General features: G+C 37.4%; 1 pseudogene; it reads left to right on the top strand.

Annotated features, from left to right (window-relative positions):
* LOC119826036 overlaps positions 1-19813 on the top strand; it is a 43697-nt pseudogene extending 23884 nt beyond the window's left edge.
* The last annotated feature ends 354 nt before the right edge of the window (positions 19814-20167 follow it).

Genomic DNA, 20167 nt, shown 5'->3' with positions numbered 1-20167 from the left:
CTTGTGCTTTAGTTTGTAGATTACAGCAGGTCTCTTGGTGGGAGATTTGTGCTGGCTGGTAGAGGTCACGGCCTCTCCAGGCCCTAGGAGCTTGTCTTAATAGCTCAAAAACTTGGGGCTTTCCTTCCAGCAGAGTTTCTTGCCTCTACCTGACCTTATCTGGAGACAGTCCCTGGGCCTGGAGGACTGACCTTATCTAAAAGCTGACTTTCAACCAGATATCTGATTCATATTTAGCTTGACCCTAGGCATAGATTCCTGCTAAGAATACTTGAGCTAGGAGCTCTGCTTTAGGACCCAACTGCAACATACAAAGCCTGGTGATAGCAAAGTGCCACTTAATCAAATAAGGATTTGTCCCCAGGCTCCCCAGTTCTATATATTCCCTACGCACTGGAATAAAATTGAGCTGATTCACCTAAATCTGCCTCCCAGAGGGCTCATGGGCCACATACAGTTTTCTGTTACCTCTTCTGTCTCTTTTACCTCTCAGAATGATGGTCAACAGACCGCTAGAGAAAGAGGCCCCCTACAGTTTCTCATGCTGCTATAAATCAACCATTATCATCTTCTTTCACATAGAAAGAAAAGTAAAATCCTTAGAATGTAATTACCGTCTTCCTATGCACCAAGCCTGATTCAGTTTGTTTATCCAATTTTTCTTTCCTCCTTTCTTCTTTCTTTCTTTCTTTCTTTCTTTCTTTCTTTCTTTCTTTCTTTCTTTCTTTCTTAAGTTGAAGTGGGAATCTATGTTTGTTTGGAAAAATGCATTCTCAGAAATAATTTCACTAAATTGAAGGCTTAATTTTTGTTATCATTTCAATCATTTACTTTTCTCTAAACAAAATCAGAATTCAAATGCCTATATACTTTATAAGGGGCATTTGAAGGTGACCCTCATTTCCCTGTGTGTTTCAGGTACTAGGCAAAAAAATATCAAACTTCTAATTACTTCAAAGAAAAGATTTTCCCAGACAAGAAAGAAATACAAATGAATACGAGAAAGCCTAGCTCACCTTGCAACTTCATGATTTGTACTTTTTCACATACTTAGGTTTACTTTAGGACCTGAAGGATGGATGAAAAAGTAGGATAAGTTCTAGCTTCTTTGTTATCATTTAACATATATTTCTATATTTACCTTCAATGTCAATTAGGAACACATTGATTTATTATTAATTTATATTTTGTTCAGTTGACATAATATCCAGAAGACACCCTGTGCTTGAGCCATGTACAACTGGCACATGTTATCAATGTTATGTGTGTATATTTTCATCCCCCTAAGACTGATTTGTAATTTGGGTGTGTTATTCACACAGATATAAGAGCTCATTGAACTTCTGTATTAATAACAAAATAACATTTAAGGTATAAAACAAGGAAAACAAATACAAATACATAACATGTAAATAAAAAAACCACATCCCTAAATCTATAAAATAGGACTAAAAGGACTTGAGAAGGTGTTCCTTATGTTTTAACAACTGATACTGGAATTTTAATTCTTAAAATACCAAACTAGCATTAGTAGTCATATTAAAAATTAATTCTATATTTGGATATGTTCATTGTGACCACATTACTAAGTGAAGGACTAAAATGATCAACAGCTAGGGTGATAAGAATTAACAATTTTCTTATTTAGCAAAAACAATATAAAAAGCTAAAGGTATATGATGTGTCTTTAGTATATTAGGAAGCTCTTCCTCTGTGCTTCTTTTTGTTTCCACATTTATAATTGATGTCAAATGAGACACTTCTGAGTCTAGGAGTATCTAAAGATTAGAGTAATTACGCCGAGTAACAATAAAAAATGATAATGTATGTTTCATGTTTTTAAAGCATTTATTTGTTTATTTATGCATATGTGTGTATTTTCCATATGTGTGTGGGTGCCCATGGAAATCAGATGAGGATATTTGTTTCTTTGAAACTGGAATCACGGGAGGCTGTGAGTTACTTGATGTATGTGCTGAGAACCAAATTCATGTCCTTTGGGAGAGTAGAAATGACCCTTAATTTCTGAGCCATCTTCAGCTCTATATGCTGGACTTTTAAGATTTAGAGAATTAGCATCATGCATCATAAGTATAGTAGTCACAGTGTTTCTAGATTAACCAGCCCTTTATCATTTCCAATATTTATAAAAACACAAAAAGGTAATGCATAACTATCCTAACAATTAGAAAGTTAATTGAAAAGCATTTACTAAATGTGAGTAACTAAACAGCTAAACAAAACACATGCATGTGCATGTATATGTAAATAAAACTTATATCTAATACATTTATTATATAAACACAAGGCAACTTTTCATTCAAAAAAATAAGTATCAGAGGGAAGGGAACAGACATACAAGCAACTAACATATAGACTGGAGGATTTTTTTAATTTCCTAATGAGAGAATACAATTTTGTGATCTTAAATGAGCTGATAAATAATTCCACCTGAGGGAATTATGGAACATTTATGGGAAGCAGTTCTGAGCCATGAGGAAACTTTATAGTTTTCACAGACATAGATGATTGAAAGAGACATTCCATGTGGAGGATAAAACATGAGCTAGAAACAAAAGTAGGAGAGCTCTGGGCATTTTCAGAGAATATGAATTATCCATTGTACAGTTGAATCTCAAAGCTTAGTGGTTGGAAATAAAAAATAGATTAAAATTTATTTATGATATGAGGAGACTCACACTATAGGAAAATTGATTGAAGAATATAATTGATATGTCAACCATCACACTGAATATCTTTGTGTACATTACTTAGAGCCTTTTAGTTCATGTCCTCAAAAATAACACTGAAATATTAATCATAACCAAGGATGAATTTAGGAAAATCTTGACTAAAGTCCTTTAGTCTACATTCAGTCATAGCATGAATGAAGACACAAAGACTGTGATTTCCTACTCAAAAAAACATGAAGTGAAACTTCAAGTCAAATTTAGATGATGGTGAGCATCATTAAAATAGCCATTACAGTTATCTCCAGGTTTAATATAGTCAATGAGAAATTAGTGACACCCACTGCAAAGTATGGCTTTTTCTGAACAAAGTAATATTTTCTCGGTAACACTGATTCATAAAAGGAAAGCATTATATTCTTGAATTCTGGTACATAACATGTATGTACAATGTGTTCCAAAAACAGGGCCATCTGTCCAGATAAATGAAGCCAACTTTAGGAAAAGAATCAACCTACTTGCTATAAAATCTGTCATCTAAGCTTAAAGTTTATAAAGCTCACTGATGCAAAGAAATGACAAAATGTGAACAGAAAATGTATTTGGGGATTTCCAAGAAATGGTAATAATATGTAAATCTGATGCCAAACTGTAGGGCACCTCTATGGTGAGTGAGTACAGGGTGGTAAAGGGGAGAGACAGGCAGATCTGAAGAGGTGAGGGCAGTGAGAAATAGACTCACATGGAGGACCTGATGGCTACCTACAACAATGGTGCTGTCTGGGCCTGGGCTACTGCCAAGGGCCATGATTTGGTCCATTTCCCTGATGCAGCTGTGGGTGTCTGAATTGATGTCTATGGCTCCTGTTACCACTGAAGACCCAGTGGACACCTGTCATCAGGACTACTACCTATGACCAGGTTGATGTCCAAGAGATTTGCACACATAGACATAGTATTAATGTAAGATTCCTGTTCCATCACCCAGGACCATGTTGACCTCTGGACCAGACTATATCTTATTCCAAGTCCCTATGTGGCTCTGAGTTGATGTCCATGACCCTTGTTACCACCAAAGGTTGTGAAGATACCTGAAGTCTTAGCAGACACCTGAGACCATGTTGGTCTTAGAAGGTGAACCTGCTGCTGGGGACATGCAGACAGACCTAGGTGGCCCATGTTGCAACCCAGGGCAATGATGTTGTCCAGTCCTGAACTGCAGCCATAGGTCACATCGGTCCATGCTTTTCTACATGCTTTTTTTTTCTACATGCTTTTCTACACTGTAAAGATTTGTCACTTGTATTGGTTTAATAAAATGCTGATTGAACAGTAGCCAGGCAAGAAGTATAGGTGGAACAAACAGACTAAGGGAATTCTGGGAAGAGGTAAGTTAAAGATAGAGTTACCACACAGACACACAGGAAGAAAGATGAGAATGCCTCACTGACAAAAGTACCAAGTCATGTGACTAAACATAGATAAGAATTATGTGTTAATTTAAGTTATAAAAGGTAGTTATTAATAAGCCTGAACAACAGGGCAAACAGTTCTTAATTAATATATGCCTCTGTATGTTTCTTTGGGACTGAACAACTGCAAGACTCGGTGGAACAGAAACTGCTATCAACAAATTAAAATTAGAAAAGAATTGTTATCTAAGAGATAACAAACAAACATGACAAAATAAAATACAATAAGATGAAGCAAAATCTTTTTCGAAGTTGGACACACAAAGTCAACAAGAGGAAAGGTTCCCAAGAACAATCAAGAGTCAGACACACACTTGATATTATAGTCAGGAGTCCCATAAAATCATTAAGCTATTAGCTATAAATTATGCAGAGGACCTGGGTCAGTTCCATGTATGCCATGTGCTTGCTGCTTCAGCTTCCCTGAGTTCACGTGAGCCTTGCTTAGTTGATGCAAAAGACTGTGTTCACCTGGTATCTTCCATCCCCTCAGAGTCTTAAAATATTTCCATCTTGTCTTCCACAGGATCCTCTGAGCTTTGAGGGGAAAGATTTGATGGATATCTCTACTTTAAAGTCTATTTACATAATTTGTTGGAGGAGGCCACTTGTTGAGACCCAGCTGCCCGGCTAGCTTAGACCCAAAATAAATACACAAAAACTGTATTAATAAAATCAAAGCTTGTCCCATTAGCTCTAGCTTATTAATAATGTCTGACTGTGGGTCTCTGCATCTGTTCCCATCTAGTGTCAGAGTTAGTATCTCTAATGATAACTGGATAAGTCACTGATCCAAATGTATTGTAGAATATCATTAGAAATCATTTTACTATTTTTTGTTTGTTTGTTTTATTTTTTTAAGAACAGGCATGTTTGGTGTCATACTAGGTTTCTGGATTATCTAGTCTCTTGTTCTTTGTCACCTATGCAGTATCAGGTGTGGGTTCTTTCTTTTTATTTTATTTCATTAGAAAACAACCATCTTTTTTTTTTTTTACTTTACATACCAATCCCAGTTCCCACTCCCTCCTCTACACCTGTTCCTTTTACCTTCTTCCCCACTCCACTCCCATCCACTCCTCAGAGAGGGTAAGACAAATTGCTTTGAGGAAGGACCAAGGCCCTCCCTACTATATCTAGGCTGAACAAAGTATCCCACCAAAAAGAAGAGCTCCAAAAAACATTACAAGCAGTAGGAATAATTCCTGGTCCCACTGCCAATGACCCCACTATTTGGCCTAGCCATAAAACTGTCACCCACATTCAGAGGGCCTCGTTTGGTCCTCTGCTGGTTCTTTACCTGTCCAACCAGAGTTGGTAACCTCCCATTAGCACTGGTAACCTGTTTCGATGGTATTCCCATCATGGTCTTGACCTCTTTGCTCATATTCTCACTCCTTCCACTCTTCAACTGGACTTTGGGTGTTCAGCCCAGTGTTCTGCTGTGGATTTCTGCCTCTGGGCCTTATGCCAAATCAGACATTCCCTGGCCACTCTCACAAGCTCTGTGCCACCTTGTCCTTGAATGTTTTATAGCCAGGACAGGTTGTAGGTCAAAGGATTTGTAGCTGTATTGGTATCCACATTTCTCTTTTGGTAGCCTGCATGCAGAGAACCTTCTCTCACCAAAGAGACTAGAATGTAGGGAAAAAGGGTTCCAAGTATGTACCAGCACAACTTCTTGTTCAATGAGTTGTATGGATGTTGTTTTCAGCAATGGTCTCCACTCTCAGTTTTCAGAAAGCAAACCCTTGTCTTAGATTCATCCTTTACTGTTTTAGAATTTCCATGGGACCTTCCTGGCCAACAACTCAAATGAATGCAACACAATCCCTTCACTGGAAGCTTTGCCCAGACAAAAGAGATGACCAATTGGTACTCTATATTCTGTATTTCTTGGAGTACTCATTGGGATAACCTTCATAGATTCTTGGAAGTTTCCACTGCAATCAGTTTGTCTCCACAACACTCCCCCAAAGTCCCACAACCTATTTGTCTCTCCTCACACTCCCACCCTCCATCTCATCTTCCTCTCCATGGTGATCTCTCCTGCTACCTTCCCCACCTCTCCCCAGTGCACACATAAAATCTGTTCAGTTTCCCCTTCTGAGGGAGATTCATGTATACCTGCTAGACCTCTTCTCTTTATCTCTTTATCTTCTCTTTATCTCTGAGTCTATCAACTGTACCTTGATTATTATTTGCCTAATGGCTAATATCCACTTATACATGAGTACATACCATATTTGTCTTAATAGGACTGGGTTACCTCACTCAGAATAATTTTTTTTCTTGTTCTATCAATTTGCTTGCAAATTTCATGATGTCATTATTTTGTAACAGTTAAGTAGTCCTTATTTGTGCTATCTCTATTCTGGACCCAAAGGTATCTCCTGTGCCAATGTGAGCAAGGTAACTCCCTACTTTCTCTTCTATCAGACTCCGGTTACCTGGTTTTAGGTTGAGATCTTTGATCCACTTGGAATTGACTTTTGTTCATGGTGATGAATATGGATCTATTTGATTTATTTTATATGCAGAAATCCAATTTGATCAGGATCATCTGTTGAAGAAGCTGTCCTTTGTACAGTGTGATTTTAGGGTTTTTTCCCCCAGTATAAGGTTTCCATATGTGTTAGATTTAAGGTAGTGGTCTTCAATTCTATTCTATTAATCAATGTGTATGTTTTTATGTTAATACCATGTGGTTTTTACTCTTACAGCTCTATAGTATAACTGGAAATCTGGGATAGTGATATATCTAGCAATTTTATTTTTATTGTTCATAATTATTGTTGCAATCTGGGGTTTTTGTTCTTCCATATGAGGTTGAGAATTGTCTTTTCTAGGTCTGTTAAGAATTCTGTTAAGATTTTAGTGGGAATTACATTTAAATCTGTAGATTCCTTTTGGTAGGATATATATTTTTATGTTAACCTGACTGATCCATGATCATGGGAGATCTCTCCAACTTCTGATATATTCTTAAATTTCTTTCTTCAAAAACTAAAGCTTTTAGTCACATACTTGTTTCACTTGCTTGCTTAGAGTTACTCCAAGATATTTTATTTATTATTTATTTATTATTTGATATTACTATAAAGAGTATTATTTCCTTGTTTTCATTTTTTGACTATTTATCATTTGTTCACAGAAGGCTGCTTTTTAAAAATTATTTAATCTTCTATCTAGTTGCTCTGCTGAAAGTGTCATCAGTTGTAGTAATTCCAGGTTGAATTTTTAGTGTCATACACACACATACACACAAAAACACACACACACTCACACACACATATTTATACATATACACTATTATAACATCTGTAAATAACAATACTTTTACTTCTTTCTTTATAATTTGTATCACTTTGACCACCTTCAGTTGGTTGATTGCTCTAGCTAAAACTACAATTATTACATTGAATAGATATGGAGAGTGTACATCCTTGTCTTGTTACTAGTTTGTGTGTGTGTTTGTGTGTGTGTGTGTGTGTGTATTTTCTTTGAGTTTCTCACCATTTAATTTCATGTTGGCTGCAGGCTTGATATAAATTGCTTTTATTATGCTTAAGCATGTTCCTGTATATCTAATCTCTCCAGGATTTTTATTAGGAAGGGTTGTTGAATTTTTCAAAGATTTTTCTACATCTAATGAGATGATCATGTAGGTTTTCCTCTTTTAGTTTGTTTACATGGTAGATTACATTTACTAATTTTCATATATTGGACCAAACCTGCTTCTCTGGGATGAATCCTACTTGATCATTGTGGATGATCTTGATGTGTTCTTGAATTTGATTTGCAAGTATTTTGTTTTGTATTTTCATATCTATGTTCATGACAAATTTATACTGGAATTTTCTTTCTTTTTGAATCTTTGTGTGACTTGACCAAGGTAACTATGGCATCATAAAATAAATTAGGCAATATTTCTTCTGTTTTGTGTTCAGATAAAATGTTCTGTAACTATATGTAATGCTCATTTGGTTTATAACATTTATAAGCTGGAGTATTTCTCTGTTTGGTTTTTTTTTTTCCAGAATGACCGGTGCATTGGGAAGAATGGATTGTTGGAGTCTCCCTCTATCAATGTGAGGGTAAATATGTGATTCAGCTGTAATGGTGCTTCTTTTACAAACTTTGGTGCACTTGTGTTTTGGTTTTAAGTCTATTTTCTTAGATACTAAAGTGGATACACCAATTTGCTTCCTAGGTCCATTTGTTTTGTATATCTTTTTCCAATCCTTTATTCTGAAGAATGTATATCCTTGATGTTGAGATATGTTTCTTGGATGGAGAAGAAGGATGGATCAAGTTTTTTCATCCATTCTGTTAGCCCTGTTTTAGTGGGTAAATTGAGTGTGTTCTTATGCTGGAGACCGAGAGTCTGGGTTTGGCGATATTATTAGTCTACATGCTGATTTCTGGATTTGTCTTTGTTGGATAGGTGTTTTGATCCTTGGTTTCCTGTTTCCTCTCTGGATGTTTAGAGAATGTAATAGCTGTGTGTTGCCTGTTTACTAGTGTGATGGTGTGTTCACAGGAAACGCCTGCTGGTATTGGAGTCTAGGATACTGCGATTGAGTTAGGTGTAAGTGGTTAGGAGGGGATGGTTTGTGGAATCCTCAGGAGATGTGTACAAAAGGCAAGGGGAAGCTGCAACTGGTGAGCTGTTGCCACACTAGGGACAAGACTGAGGAGATTGGGTCTATCGGAGGAGAGAGAGAGAGAGAGAGAGAGAGAGAGAGAGAGAGAGAGAGAGAGAGAGGGAGGGAGAGAGAGAAGGTCTGAGGATCTACCTTATTTTGTGGCTGGCAGACCCTATTCCTTAGCACGCACAGGTTCATTATTTTGTGAACTATAGCCGTGAAATCTCATGAAAACAAGTTAGCAACATAGAACCAAGTTCATAGTGGAGTTGTAAACCTTATATGTCTGTCTTCTACATAAGGCAAACATTCCCTGGACCATCTTCATTATACAAAATAATCTTAGTGTAAAAGAATGTTTGATTTATTTTTTAAAAAAAAAAGATTAAAAATGAGACTGAAAGAACACCCTCTGATGACTTTCTTACTAAATGGCTATTCTTGAAGTAATTCAACAGCTATAATCTATTTGGGAATTTGGAAGCAAGAAACTTTCTGCTAAGAATATACCATAAAACACATCCAAAATTGGATTTTCAATGTACCTGAGAAGCCTCTCTCAACAGACACTATCTAAAGTAGCCATATAAGGTCATTACTCAGCCATACACTTTTTACTTTACATTTGTATGAGTCAATTCTAATTTAGGATAAATATGACCACAGGCATATTTCCATATATGGTTTCTTTGAGGAGTTCCATCAAGAAATCATTTAGTTTCAAAAATATAGCTAGAAAATGGCCAGGATAACTGAATAACTCAGAAATTTCTGTGAGCAGAGTGAAGGTAGGAAATTTCTTTTTTTTACTGGCAATTACTGGTATTGCTGGTGGGTTGAAAATAATTTTACATATGTTAAAAATACTATTTATTTGTCACTACATTAAATAGAAAAGTTATATTAATCACATATGCATGTGTCTTATGAAATAATGTTAATATATCCTACATGGAGGCATCCTTTTTATGAAAAATCATTGCTTGATATTTTCTGAAAAAATACAGAGAATGTGCTCTTTATGGGCTTGTTTAGTATATTGTACAAATTTTTACACTGTTATGAACATTGCTATAAAAGGATCTGTTGCTATTTGTATTATAAAAATGATGTAAACTTTAAATAGCTTTTCTATGTAGAATAATCTACCACTAGGAAACCATACTAATCAGGTAAATAAAGTGTATTTTTCTGCCATCATTCAAACAAAACTTCACAACATATGGCTCTAATTAGTAAACTGAATGTAAATGAAGGCTATAATTTTAAATAGTATTGTCTAGTAGAAATGTAGGTGGAGGGGTTGTGCCTATATTATTTGGGTAAAGATAATCTGTATCAAACTAGCTCTTCTAATTTTTCATATCATGCTATCCTGAAACTATATAACTATTAAGTTCCTGAGCTCTCTTGTACTTCAGTCATGTTTTGCTTGAGAGTTAACACAACCTGGCACTACTGGCATGTTGCTTTAATTATGTACTAATATGTTACCTTAGCATTGAAAATGATGTCCCCCACACCCTCTTATGTATCAGAGCCGTCTTCTCAGTTCTGAACCATTGTTACTCTACTGCATTCTCACTGTTCATGGGTGTTGCTTTCACTTGTGGGTCTGCTGTCTTTAAAGATTTACTATTTATCATTTACATCTATTTGATTCATGTCTTATTGTTTGTACGAAAGGATTTCTTCTTAACTTTCAGTTCTGTTTCCTTTTTAAAATATTTTTATGGTTGAGAAACTGTTAAAATATTTTACTTACAAGATTTTTTTAAAGTGAGTTTAATGTTAAAATCAGGCATTTACTTTGAACTTCGTAGTGGCATCCTAGGACAAAATTTAATTGAAGCTGGTTGTGATTATTTCTGTATTTTTTAATAATAGAAATTCTCAGTTAGAGGAAAATGTGCTTTAGCAAGCCCAGTCCAAAAGACTAGAAGAGAGGGCTAGATTACCAACAAATGTTTCTACATGAACTAGTAGGCATACTATAATAAAGAAAAGCTTAATAGGTACTCCAAATATTAGAATTCTGAGGGATTCTAATAAAATTCTTATTAATTATTCAGAAACGTTTTGTTTATCATGTGAAATTTCCTAATACACAGTCCAAAATACTATTCCTGGTGTCTCAGAGTGTAAAGTACTGGCTATTTTCTGTTTACATGGATTTGGTATTCAAGCCCAATAGATACACAAACACACACACACACACACACACACACACACACACACACACACACACACACATTTTCATTCAAAGGCAGGAAACAGGGGCAAATAGTCCATAAAAGATCACAGAGGAAGCTCTGTTCCTATCTCCTTTAGCAGACAGGACAGAATCTCAGTCAACTAAGAAATGTAGCCTCTATTCTGAACTTCCCTGCAATCAACTGAAAATCAGATGATCTGTTTGAGGTAAACAAACAAACAAACAACAAACAAAACCAGAACAGTTTCCCCAGTCAGGTAGCAATTACCCTGTGTCAAGGGACAACACAACTTTTAATTCATCAGCATTTTAAATGGAAATGATTCTTTTAAAAATTACATTATAAGAGGCTTATATTAATAAGACAGCTTGATAGTATTTCTATATAATCATGTTTTATCTCAAAAGCTTTTCAAGTGCTCTAAGTCATTCATTATTGAAAATATGATGAGTTTTGTGATGGAGGAAAGTGATCAATTCTTTCAGTCATCTTTTGTGCATAGGACACAGTTCCACTGCTGAACAATTTAGCAGCTTACGTTGTTTCTGATACTGTGAGGTGTCTATACTTACCTGGAAAATTCGTCCACATGAGATGGTAGCCGGTCCTGTGGTCATTTAGTTAATCAACTGCCATGGTGGGAGAAGATAATTTACTTAGAAATCTGGTGATTAGCAGTAGCTCTGAGCAGAGAGCACAGTATAAACTGGCAGTAAGAGACCTGTAGTACTCTCCAGAAAACTCTCCAAGCCCTTCTGGCTTCTCACAGATTTTTTTTTATGCTAGCAAGTAGAAAACTCAACTGCAATCTTCTTAAGGCCTTCGTGTAGAACTCATTTCTCCCACATTTTTTGGTACCAGCAAGTCTCAAGGTCATCCCAGAATAAATAGGTCATCCCAGACTAAATATCAGATGGATGGTAAGGAACAATAAGCGACAAACTGGACTCTTGGGAAGTAGGCACAGACGTGTCTATAAAGGGAGGAGGGAATTTGTTAGAGGATATTTAGAGAAAAAATGCTAACAATGTCCCATGTTTAAAATAATAGAAACATCATAGAAAAGTGAACCACACACTGATGAAATGAAACAGAAATTATACAAGAAGAAGTTCAAATGGTCAAAAGATACTTAAGGTCATGTTTAACTTGTTTGTCAAGAAAATGGAAATCAAAACAACTTTGAGATATCATCTTACACCTGTCAGACTGGCTAAAATCAAAAACACCAATGGGAATATACTCAAAAGATGCTAAATCATACTACAAAAGCATTTGTTCAACTATATTCATAGCAGCATTATTTGTAATAGCCAGAACCTGGAAACAACCTAGATGTCCCTCGACAGAAGAATGGATAAAGAAAGTGTGGCACATATACACATTAGAGTACTACTCAGTGGTGAAAAAACAATGACATCTTGAATTTTGCATACAAATGGATGGAAATAGAAAAAAAAAAAACATCCTGAGTAAGATAACCCAGATCCAAAAATAGAAAACTCAAGAACATGGGAATCCCTCCCTCCCTCCCAGTGAATCCTTCTACTCTCTACCTGCCCTTATTTAGAGAATGTCCCCGGGCCTGCAGTACTGGCCTTATTTGAAAGTTGTCTCTGAGACAGATTCCCAACTTAACTTTAGTATGACCCTTAGCACAGATCCCTGCTAGATGCCTTCTCTACTGCACATATGCAAACTAAGATGTATATTAGGAGCTTGGCTATAGGACCATGTTGCCACATACGAAGCCTTGTGATAGAAGTGTGCCTCATGATGCAAATTAGAGTTTGCTCCCAGGATCCCTTATACATGTTCTGTCTACTCCGGCTACCTAATTTTCTGTCCTGTTAAAGAGCCAAGGCAGTTTCTTTATTAACCAATGAAAGTAACACATAGACAGATGACTCTCCTCCATCATATTTTATAAACTTAGTACACGCTTTCGATCAAGGTTTCCTTCCTTCATCAAAACAAAACTGGTTACCAAATCATACACAATGCTATATTTTTATTAAGTTTTAGGCTGTTCTATTCAATAATTTTAAAAAATGTGAACAAATAAACCAATATGATTTATTTGTCTTGATTTAAATCAATCAACAATATTAAATTTTCTTTGACGTAATTTACAGCATCTATAACTTCTAAGTATACCAAGGTGAATGTGGTTGTCACTCATTATTACATTCTATTTGACTCTCCTTCATTCACATTGTTTTAACACATTAATATATTTATCATTATTTAACTCAAAAGGATCAGTTCATCAAATATTTGATCATAAAAATTGTGCCAATTGAATTAAGTGGATTACAAGTACTTCTGCTGTCTTAATGCCTTTCTTTCTTTGTTTCAACTCTTTAAATCTTTCTTGATCTTAATAGGTGAAATAACATGATAGATGACAATATGTATATTTATATATAACTCTCTCTTTGTGCATTTATTGAAGGTTAATATTGATTATCAGCTTAGCAGTTTCTAGAGTCACCAAGAAGAGAAGCCTTAGGGTACACATATGATGATTTTTTTTTAGATTAGTTTAGTCTCTGAGAGACTATCTGCAAACCTGGGGAGATTATCTAGGTTAGATTAATTAATTCACGTGGGAATGTCCACCCTAATCATAGATGGCACAACTCTGAAGACTGGATTCCTATGTTGAATGTAGAAGAAAGGCATCCTAAGAATGATTATTCACAGCTCCCTGCTTCTTGACTACAATTGCATTTTTACCAGTGGTCGAAAGGTCCTGCTTTCATGACTGTCCTGTCAAATATACCCAAATGTTAGCCAATATAAGCCATTCCTCACCCAGTTTTTCTTTTTATTATTTTTTCAGAGCTACAAGACAAATAGTAATATAGCATATATGTATATATATTTAATATTTTTCCCTTACATATAGATTTCTTTGGATTTAACACTCTCACCTTTTAGATGCAAGTATTTGTCCCTGTTTGGTGGAACCATAAACCACTGAAGCAACATGTGCTGAAATGACTTTCTCAGTGTATCACGAGAACACTGGGGCAAGCAGTGGTGAAGGGGGGTCCACAAAGCAGCTGATAAACACAGTCAAGATTTTTGAGGAGCTATCTGCAATCAACATTTTTTAAAAAAGCTTTTCCTGTTCTTATTGAATCGTAACTTCTTACTATTATTAGTAAACGAGGAGCATTCCCTTGTTATAAAGCCCTGTATTGATATAGTAACGAGTAACATTATTGGTAATTTACCACTATATGAAATTGAACATGTTCATTAAAATAACACAGACAACTGAGAAGTCCATTCAATTCATTCATTCCAGTGACAATTTAAAAAACAGATGGAGTCGAAACTTAGAAACTGAGCTGGTGCTTCCAGAAGTAAAGATCTTTTATTGCCGGAGAAAACAACAGTATAATTTCCCTTGTTCTTTTTGACAGTATTCTAATGAAATCATTCTCTGATTTTGACTTGTATCCTGTGATATATGTGTCTACATCACACACACACACACACAAACACACACACACACGTATGCTTACACAAAATAAATGAACTTGTTCAAAATTTACTTATTATAAGAATAATATGTTAGATGGTAAACAAGTCAAAATATAACTAATATAAGCATTATGATTGTGAACTATATGAGCTCTCCTTCTTATGCCTTTTTACACTTCAATGTGTAACATGGCATTCATTGCTAATGAACAGACTCGCCAATTCATTATCTCTCTAAAAACAGTGCTCGTTCAACTAATAAGAATGCATAAAAGATATAACTCCCAGTTTCTTTAAAAATATGAATTTGTTTCTGCATATTTGTATATGTATTTCTTCAAGGGGTAGGTGTATGGGCCTATGTGTATAGACATATAGGCACCATAGACCATCCTCAGGTTTCATCTGCAGGAAAATTAGTCCCTCAGGTGAACTGCCCACATTCTCTGAGATATGGCCTTGTTGGCTTGAAGTTTGCCAACAAGGCTAGCCCGATTGACCAGTGAGCCTCAGGGACCCTCCTGTTTCTACTGTATCAAGACTGATGTAACAATTGTGCATGTGATGGTTTGAAAGAAAATGACACCCAAACGGAGTGGCAGTATTAGGAGGTGTGGCCCTTTTGTAGGAAGTATGTCACTGTGGGGACAGACTTTTAGGTCTCTTTTTATCAAGCTTCCCTTAGAGTGACAGTCAGTACACATCCTGTTGCCTCTGAGTAAAGATGTAAGACTCAGCCCCAGTACCACGTCTGCCTGCGCATCTCCTTGCTCCCCTTCAAGATCATAACGTACTGAACCTCTGAAAATATAAGTGAGCCACCCTCAGTTAAATGTTTCCTTTGAAAGAGATGCTGTTATCTCATTATTATTTAGCTTAGGACCCCCAGGAATGACACTGTTCATATTTCAGGGCTGTCGTTCAACATTAATTAATATATTCTAACCAATTCCTTACAATGTTCAGTGATTTGTTTTACTGATGACTTATTTATTTATTTATTTATATTAAAAATTTTCATCTCCTCCCTTCCTCCCACTTCCTTCCCCTACCCGCCACCCACATCCCTACTCCCTCCCTCTCCAGGCCAAAGAGCAGTCAGGGTTCCCTACACTATGGGAAGTCCAAGGTCCTCCCAGTTCCCCCCAGGTCCAGGAAGGTGAGCATCCAAACTGACTAGGCTCCCACAGAGCCTGTCCATGTGGTAGAATCAAAACCCAGCACCATTGTCCTTGGCTTCTCAGTTAGCCTCCACCATCAGCCACATTCAAAGAGTCTGGTTTGATCACATGCTCCATTAGTCCCATTCGGACTGGCCTTGGTGATCTCCCATTAATGATGACTTTAAATCCATTAAATTGACTCTAACTATTAACCACTGGTATTTCCTAGAGCATATCTGAACATGCAATTATCTTCTTCCTGACAAAACGAGGTGATCTTGGTGGATGAAATTTAGCTGTATTTAATAACTATATTTGTCATAAAATCTAATATCAGTAAATGTACAGTTCATAATAAGCTGAAAGGTAAGAGGACAAATATATTTTCATAATTATCATAAAACTATCTTTGCCATGATTTGATTAATTTTTTTTTAGCTATTGACAGATAAAATGTACCTTCGAAATAAACCCATATTGGTTCTATAATGTTGATAGAGAAGAGCAGAAGCAAATTATTATAGAACTGGACTAGATCAGTCTTAAATTGAAGAATGTATGCTATGAGGAATTTCTTGGGAAATATAAGTTGAAGAAATCTAATGTGTAGGAGCATAAAGAAATAAAAACGAAAGAAAGACCATGGCACAGGGAAAAAGAAAGTTATAGCCAACCATTGGTAATCTTGGGAGGGCAACTTTGTGAGAATCCATTCTCCCCTATAATGTATCGTCCACAGCTCCAGCTCATCAGTTCTGCCATCCCACCAACCTAGCATATTTTCAAAAGGAAAAAAGTTTTAAACTCATGGATTAATACTATATTTTTCATTTTTTTCATACATCTATAACTTCAGTTACCACATTAGTTTGCGATAAAAAACCATAGGCACACTAATGTGACTGATTGAATGAATATCAGAGAGCAGTGACTTATGAATCTTTGTCATCTTGAGAAGCCCTGGGGACATGGAAGGGGGCTTAGTCATTGACCCACTCATAATCAATGCGAGTGTGCCTGATTTTGATGAAGACATCTGAGACAATTTACCAAACGAGCAAATGACCCCAACAGAAAGGCATTGCTAAGTGATTAGGGAATCAAGTTTCAAAATTATTTTGACATGTTGAAAAGTTATCCAAAACCAAGTAGAGTAGAATTAAATAGGAGTTATGTAAAAGTGTACGTCAAGGTTAAAAAAAAAGATTTAGTATATATAATATGGGAGTATAAATGTCCCCATAGACATGAAAAAGTCATGACTTCATACTAGAGAAGATACATTGCTCGTGTAATATGTGGTCAAATGCCATATATTTCCAAAGGGCTTTGCATCAGAATCAACAAGGCTTATTGGCAAGGCAGCCCCTCCTCAGGTACTGCAGGCTACTACCTCAGAAAAAAGAGTTATTACCTTACTCAGCCCCTATTCCATTCACTTCTCTAAGAGAGATGTAAACAAATGTCAGTTTGCCTTATGTAAGGTAGCAATGAGAATAAAGTAAGGATGTAACCCAAGTCAAGCATGCCGACTCAATGAGTTTATTGGGTTCACTCATAATATGGTGGTTATGGAACTGTTTATGGGAGGGTGAGTGACATTCCACCTCGTCAGGAATGACAACCACATGGAAACTGTGTCATAGAGTCTCACTTTCAGTTAATATATGTATTTTTTTTAAAAATAGAAGCATAAATAAAATCCATCAATGTCCTTTGAGAACGTTCCTGTGCTTTGAACGAAGTTGAAGAATGGTGGTGGACTTCATGCCGTCTCCCAACCTTGCAAATGCTGCTGTAGATTATAAACATCATAAATATTTGCTACAGAATCTAGTTGGAAAAATTATCTATGGATCTAGGAGTGTCTTTTTACTGTGAGGTGAGGATTCCCAATGATGTGTCTTATTGCGGGGACAAGAATAAAGTAATTCTTTTTGCTAGAGATGGAAAAAACAACTCCTTAGATTTGGGGGATATTTCATAAACATCAGTTGCTTAGTGAAAGGTTTTGGGGTATCAACAAACTCAGAGAATATGGCTCCATTACTGGAAAGAAAATCAGCACTTTTGCCTGTCATATCATGTCACTCATTGTTTATCTACAGTCACTAAGTGGGCCTTATGTGGAAGCCTTATGAAAACTCATATGTTATCCACACCGTCAATGAAGCGATCCCTCCTTATGATGTTAAAATGTCACAACTTCCATTTCTTTTCTTTTGTACAAAGCAGGCAAGGCCCGTTTTTTTACATCTCCATTGGGCACAGTTTTTGTTTTTTTCAAAGCACTGGTTTCTCACAGTTATCACTCCTTTAGAATCCCCTTCCTCAGCTTGGTATTTCATTGAAGCAGAGGATTGTTATCTGCCAGGGACATATACTATTTTAAGGGTTAGAGTTATCACACAGCCTTGCTTTGGGGTATATAATCTTTTGGCCAAGACTCTTGAGCCATCTGTTTTATAACTGTTATTCAGAAGGAGACGCCCCCAGTTAGTTCCTTGGGCAGCTGAGGAGAGGGAGCCTGAAAAGGCCAGTTCCTATAGCCATACTGATGAATTTCTTGCATATCACCATAGAACCTCCACCTGACGATAGATGAAGAAAATGACAGAGCCCCACATTGGAGCACCGGACTGAGCTCCCAAGGTCCCGATGAGGAGCAGAAGGAGCGAGAACATGAGGGAGAAAGTCAGGAACGAGAGGGGTGCGTTCACTCATGGAGACGGTGGGACAGAACTAAAGGGAGATCACCAACTCCAGTTGGAATGGGACTGATGGATCATGCGACCAAATCCGTCTCTCTGAATGTGGCCAACAGCGGGGGCTGACTGAGAAGCAAAGGACAATGGCTCTGGGCTCTGATTCTTCTGCATGGACGGGCTCTGTGGGAGCCTTCTCAGCTTGGTCGATCACCTTCCTGGACCTGGGGGGAGTTGGGAGGACCTTGGTCTTAGCATAGAGTGGGGAACCCTGATGGCTCCTTGGCCTTGAGAGGGAGGGAGGGGAGGTATGGGTGGAGGGGAGGGGAGGGAAGGGGGAGAAGGAGGGGGAGAGAAGGGGGAGAAGGAGGGGAGGGAGGGGGAGGAGGAGGGAAGGAGATGGAAATTTTTAAATATAAAAAAAAATAAACCATGAGAGAAAAAAAATTGATATGACAATGGCGCTGGGCTCTGATTCTTCTGCATGGACGGGCTCTGTGGGAGCCTTCTCAGCTTGGTCAATCACCTTCCTGGACCTGGGGGGAGTTGGGAGGACCTTGGACTTAGCATAGAGTGGGGAACCCTGATGGCTCCTTGGCCTTGAGAGGGAGGGAGGGGAGGTATGGGTGGAGGGAAGGGGAGGGAAGAGGGAGAAGGAGGGGAGGGAAGGGGGAGAAGCGGAGGGAGGGGGGAGGAGGAGGGAAGGAGATGGAAATTTTTTAAATATAAAAAAAAAATAAACCATGAGGAAAAAAAAAAAAAACTAAGTACAGCCATCTTGGTTCCGTGTCCTCCGCACAAAACGCCTGGCAAAGCCACAGAAATGGTCCCTGCTACAGAGCAGGAGCTACCTCAGCCTCAGGCTGAGACAGGGTCGGGGAAAGATTCTGACAACAATGAATCAGTACCTCGAGGAACAAGACTCCACACAGCCAGCCACACAACAAGCCCAGCTGGCCGCAGCAGCTGAAATCCATGAAGAACCAGTCAGGCAAAGCAAAGCAGAGCCGGAGTAAAAAGAAGGCTTGGAAGGCTGTGTCCAAACTGAGTCTTCGACAGGTTACAGGGGTTACTTGAGTCACTACCCGGAAATCTAAAAATATCCTCTTCATCATCACCAAACCAGATGTCTACAAGAGCCCGGCTTCAGACACCTACATCATATTTGGAGAAGCCAAGATTGAAGATTTGTCTCAGCAAGCACAGTTAGAAGCTGCTGAGAAGTTCAAAGTTCAAGGTGAAGCTGTTTCAGACTCCGACAGGAGAGGAGAGTGAGGAGGAAGAGGTTGATGAAGCAGGTGTGGAAGATAAGGACATAGAATTGGTCATGTCACAGGAGAATGTGTCCAGAGCAAAGGCCTTCTGGGCCCTGAAAAACAACAGTAATGATATTGTAAATACTATTATGGAATTAACAATTTGACAGCGAGAATTAACAATGTAACTATTTGACAGCGAGGACACTCCCATTCCCTCTCCCCTTTTTGCTGTTTCAAAGGTGGAACTACAGCTTGGTTTGAAATTTGTACTGTTTCTATCACTAATAAAGTTATGGCTTCTTATTGGATGAACTAAAAAAAAGAACTAAGTACATAGATGGATTTGATTTTCAGACAATAGTCTGTTGACCTCAGACTTTGGTAACTATGTAAACTAGTAGCTCCTTTTCTCTGAGTTTTTAGTAGTTCTGGCTGTTCTAAAACTCAAAGTGTAGTCCAGGCTGGCTCTAACTCACAGAGGATCCACTTACTTCTACTGCGAATAAAGCACTAACTAC

The sequence above is a fragment of the Arvicola amphibius genome, chromosome 11, assembly GCF_903992535.2.
Source record: "Arvicola amphibius chromosome 11, mArvAmp1.2, whole genome shotgun sequence".
NCBI lineage: Eukaryota > Metazoa > Chordata > Mammalia > Rodentia > Cricetidae > Arvicola > Arvicola amphibius.
This window is presented reverse-complemented; position numbering and strand designations above follow the sequence as displayed.